Source organism: Triticum aestivum, chromosome 6B (assembly GCF_018294505.1).
Source record: "Triticum aestivum cultivar Chinese Spring chromosome 6B, IWGSC CS RefSeq v2.1, whole genome shotgun sequence".
NCBI classification, from domain to species: Eukaryota; Viridiplantae; Streptophyta; class Magnoliopsida; order Poales; family Poaceae; genus Triticum; species Triticum aestivum.
Window position 1 is genome coordinate 323,516,618 of NC_057810.1, and position 5,357 is coordinate 323,521,974.

A 5,357-nucleotide genomic window follows, 5' to 3' on the forward strand; every position below is an offset into this window, starting at 1 on the left:
AGTAGCCCCTGGGTATTTGATACTTGTTCGGTTGCTAAATATTAGTAACTCGAAACAGGAGTTATGGAATAAACAGAGACTAGTTGAGGGTGAAGTGACGATGTGTGTTGGAAATAGTTCCAAGATTGATATGATCATCATCACACTCTCCCTACACTTTCGAGATTTGTGTAGAACCTAAATAAATGTTATTTGGCGTTTGCGTTGAGCATGAATATGATTTGATCATGTTTATTGCAAATACAGTTATTCATTTAAAATCAGAGTATAATTGTTGTTCTGTTTACATGAATAAAACCTTCAATGGTCATACACCCAATGAAAATAGTTTGTTGGATCTCGATCGTAGTGATACACATATTCATAATATTGATGCCAAAAGATGCAAAGTTAATAATGATAGTGCAACTTATTTGTGGCACTGCCATTTGGGTCATATCGGTGTAAAGCGCATGAAGAAACTCCATAAAGATGGATTTTTGGAATCTCTTGGTTATGAATCATTTGATGCTTGCGAACTGTGCCTTTTGGGCAAGATGACTAAAACTCCGTTCTCCGGAACAATGGAACGAGCTACTGACTTGATGGAAATTATACATACCGATGTATACGGTCCAATGAGTGTTGATGCTCGTGGCGGGTATCGTTATTTTCTGACCTTCACAAGATGAATTGAGCAGATATGAGTATATCTACTCAATGAAGCACAAGTATGAAACATTTGGAAAGTTCAAAGAATTTCAGAGTGAAGTGGAGAATGATCGTAACAAGAAAATAAAGTTTCTGCAATTTGATCGCGGAGACAAATATTTGAGTTACGAGTTTGGTCTTCAATTAAAACAGTGTGGAATAGTTTCACAAACTCATGCCACCTGGAACACCACAGCTTAATGGTGTGTCCGAACGTCATAACAGTACTTTATTGGATATAGTGCGATCTATGATGTATCTTACCAATTTACCACTATCATTTTGGGGTTATGCATTAGAGACAGTTGCATTCACTTTAAAACAAAGGGCACCATCAAAATCCGTTGAGACAACGCCTTGTGAACTGTGGTTTGGCGAGAAACCAAAGTTGTCGTTTCTTAAAGTTTGGGGCTGCGATGCTTATGTGAAAAAGTTTTCACCTGATAAGCTCGAACCCAAATCGGAGAAGTGCGTCTTCATAGAATACCCAAAGGTAACTATTGGGTACACCTTCTATCACAGATCCGAAAGCAAGATTCGTTGCTAAGACGGATCCTTTCTAGAGAAGGAGTTTCTCTCGAAAGAAGTGAGTGGGAGGAAAGTAGAACTTGATAAGGTAATTGTACCTTCTCCCAAATTGGAAAGTAGTTCATCACAGAAATCAGTTCCAGTGATGCCTACACCAATTAGTGAGGAAGTTAATGATGATGATCATGAAGCTTCAGATCAAGTTACTACCGAACCTCGTAGGTCTTCCAGAATAAGATCCGCACCAAAGTGGTACGGTAATCCCGTTCTAGAAGTCATGTCACTAGACCATGATGAACCTACGAACTATGAGGAAGCGATGATGAGCCCAGATTCTGGGAAATGGCTTGAGGCCATGAAATCTGAGATAGGATCCATGTATGAGAACAAAGTATGGACTTTGATTGACTTGCTCGATGATCAGCAAGCCATCTTAAATAAATGGATCTTCAAGAGGAAGACGGACACTGATAGTAGTGTTACTATCTACAAAGCACGACTTGTCACAAAAATTTTTTTGACAAGTTCAAGGTGTTGACTACAATGAGATTTTCTCAACTGTAGCGATGCTTAAGTCTGTCCAAATCATGTTAGCAATTGCCACATTTTATGAAACCTGGCAAATGGATGTCAAAACTGCATTCCTTAATGGTTTTCTTAAAGAAGAGTTGTATATGATGCAACCAGAAGGTTTTGTCAATCCTAAAGGTGCTAACAAAATGTGCATGCTCCAGCGATCCATCGATGGACTGGTGCAAGCATCTCAGAGTTGGAATATACGCTTTGATGAGTTGATCAAAGCATATAGTTTTGTACAGACTTATGGTGAAGCCTGTATTTACAAGAAAGTGAGTGGGAGCACTACAGCATTTCTGATAAGTATATGTGAATGACATATTGTTGATCGGAAATAATGTAGAATTATTCTGCAAAGCATAAAGGAGTGTTTGAAAGGGGTTCTTTAAAAGAAAGACCTCAGTAAAGCTACTTACATATTGAGCATCAAGATCTATTGAGATAGATCAAGACGCTTGATAAGATTTTTCAATGAGTACATACCTTGATAAAATTTTGAAATAGTTCAAAATAGAACAGTCAAAGAAGGAGTTCTTGAGTGTGATGCAAAGGTGTGAAGTTGAGTAAGACTCAAGACCCGACCATGGCAGAAAATAGAAAGAGAATGAAAAGTCATTCCCTATGCCTCAGTCATAGGTTCTATAAAGTATGCTATGCTATGTACCATACCTATTGTATACCTTGCTCTTTATTTGGCAAGGGAGTACAATAGCGATCTAGGAGTAGATCACTGGACATTGGTCAAGAATATCCTTAGTGAGGACTAAGGAAATATTTCTCGATTATGGAGGTGATAAAAGAGCCTGTCGTAAAGAGTTACATCGGTGCAAGCTTTCACACTGATCCAGATGACTCTAAGTCTCAATCTGGATACATACTGCAAGTGGAAGCAATTAGCTAGAGTAGCTCCGTGCAGAGCATTGTAGACATAGAATATTTGCAAAATACATGCGGCTCTGAATGTGACAGAACCGTTGACTAAGCTTCTCTCACGAGCAAAACATGATCATACCTTTGTACTCTTTGGGTGTTAATCACATAGCAATGTGAACTAGATTATTAACTCTAGTAAACCCTTTGGGTGTTGGTCACATGAATATGTGAACTATGGGTATTAATCACATACAGATGTGAATATTGGTGTTAAATCACATGGTGATGTGAACTAGATTATTGACTCTAGTCCAAGTGGGAGACTGAAGGAAATATGCCCTAGAGGCAATAATAAAGTTATTATTTATTTTCTTATATCATGATAAATGTTTATTATTCATGCTAGAATTGTATTAACCGGAAACATAATACATGTGTGAATACATAGACAAACATAGTGTCACTAGTATGCCTCTACTTGACTAGCTTGTTGATCAAAGATGGTTATGTTTCCTAACCATAGACATCTGTTGTCATTTGATTAGCGGGATCACATCATTAGGAGAATGATGTGATTGACATGACCCATTCCGTTAGCCTAGCACTTGATCGTTTAGTATGTTGCTATTGCTTTCTTCATGACTTATACATGTTCCTGTAACTATGAGATTATGCAACTCCCGTTTACCGAAGGAACACTTTGGGTGCTACCAAACGTCACAACGTAACTGGGTGATTATAAAGGAGTACTACAGGTGTCTCCAAAGGTATATGTTGGATTGGCGTATTTCGAGATTAGGTTTTGTCACTCCGATTGTCGGAGAGGTATCTCTGGGCCCACTCGGTAATGCACATCACTATAGGCCTTGCAAGCAATGTGACTAATGAGTTAGTTGCGGCATGATGCATTACGTAACGAGTAAAGAGACTTGCCGGTACCGATATTGAACTAGGTATTGGATACCGACGATCCAATCTCGGGCAAGTAACATACCGATGACAAAGGGAACAACGTATGTTGTTATGCGGTTTGACCGATAAAGATCTTCGTAGAATATGTGGGAGCCAATATGAGCATCCAGGTTCCGCTATTGGTTATTGACCGAGAATAGTTCTAGGTCATGTCTACATTATTCTCGAACCCGTAGGGTCCGCACGCTTAAGGTTTCGATGACAGTTATATTATGAGTTTATTAGTTTTGATTTATCGAAGGAGTTCGGTGTCCCGGATGAGATCGGGGACATGACGAGGAGTCTCGAAATGGTCGGGACGTAAAGATCGATATATTGGACGACTATATTCGGAGTTCGGAAAGGTTCTGAGTGATTCGGGTATTTTTTGGAGTACCGGAGAGTTACGGGAATTCGCCGGGGAGTATATGGGCCTTATTGGGCCATACGGGAATAGAGGAGAGAGGCCGAAAGGAAGGAGGCATGCAGCCCCCCTCTGGTCCGAATTGGACAAGGGGTGCGGCCCCCTTTTCCTTCCTCCTCTCCCCCTCTTTCCCCTTCTCCTACTCCAACAAGGGAGGTGGAATTCTACTAGGACTAGGGAGTCCTAGTAGGACTCCACACTTGGCGCACCCCCTCCTAGGGCCGGCCACCTCCCCCCTTGCTCCTTTATATACGGGGGCAGGGGGACACCCCATGACACACAAGTTAATCTACGGATCGTTCCTTAGCCGTGTGCGGTGCCCCCCTCCACCATATTCCACCTCGGTCATATCGTCGCGGAGTTTAGGCGAAGCCCTGCGCCGGTAGAGCATCATCATCGTCACCACGCCATCGTGCTGACGGAACTCATCCCTGACTCTTAGCTGGATTGGAGCCCGGGGAACGTCATCGAGCTGAACGTGTGCTGAACACGGAGGTGCCGTACATTCGGTGCTTGGATCGGTCGATTCGTGAAGACATACGACTACATCAACCGCGTTGTCATAACGCTTCCGCTTATGGTCTACGAGGGTACATGGACAACACTATCCTCTGTCCTTGCTATGCCATCACCATGATCTTGCGTGTGCGTAGGAAAGTTTTGAAATTACTACGTTCCCCAACAGTGGCATCCGAGCCTAGGTTTTATGCGTTGATGTTATATGCACGAGTAGCTTCATGTAGCTTTGTCATGCATTATGCTTGTTGTGCATCATGCCTTGTTCATGTGTGGTGTGTTTACTATATTGTGTGCTTCTTTTCGATAGTTCCTGTTTCGTTGCGATCGTGAGGATTCGTTCGTCTACGCTTGGTTCGGCTTCATCCGTTCGTCTTCTTCATGGACTCGTTCTTCTTCCTTGCGGGATTTTAGGCAAGATGACCGCTACCCTGGATCTCACTACTATCATTGCTATGCTAGTTGCTTCGTTCTATCGCTATGCTGCGTTACCTATCACCTGTTTATCAAGCCATCCCAAATTGCCATGAACCTCTAACCTTTGACACCTTTCCTATGCAAACTGTTGCTTGGCTATGTTACCGCTTTTGCTCAGCCCCTCTTATAGCGCTGTTAACTGTAGGTGAAGTTGAAGATTTCTCCATGGTGGACAGGATTTTGGTTGGGATATCACAATATCTCTTATATTATTAATGCATCTACATACTTGGTAAAGGGTGGAAGGCTCGGCCTTTTGCCTGGTGTTTTGTTCCACTCTTGCCGCCCTAGTTTCTGTCATACCGGTGTTATGTTCCCGGAT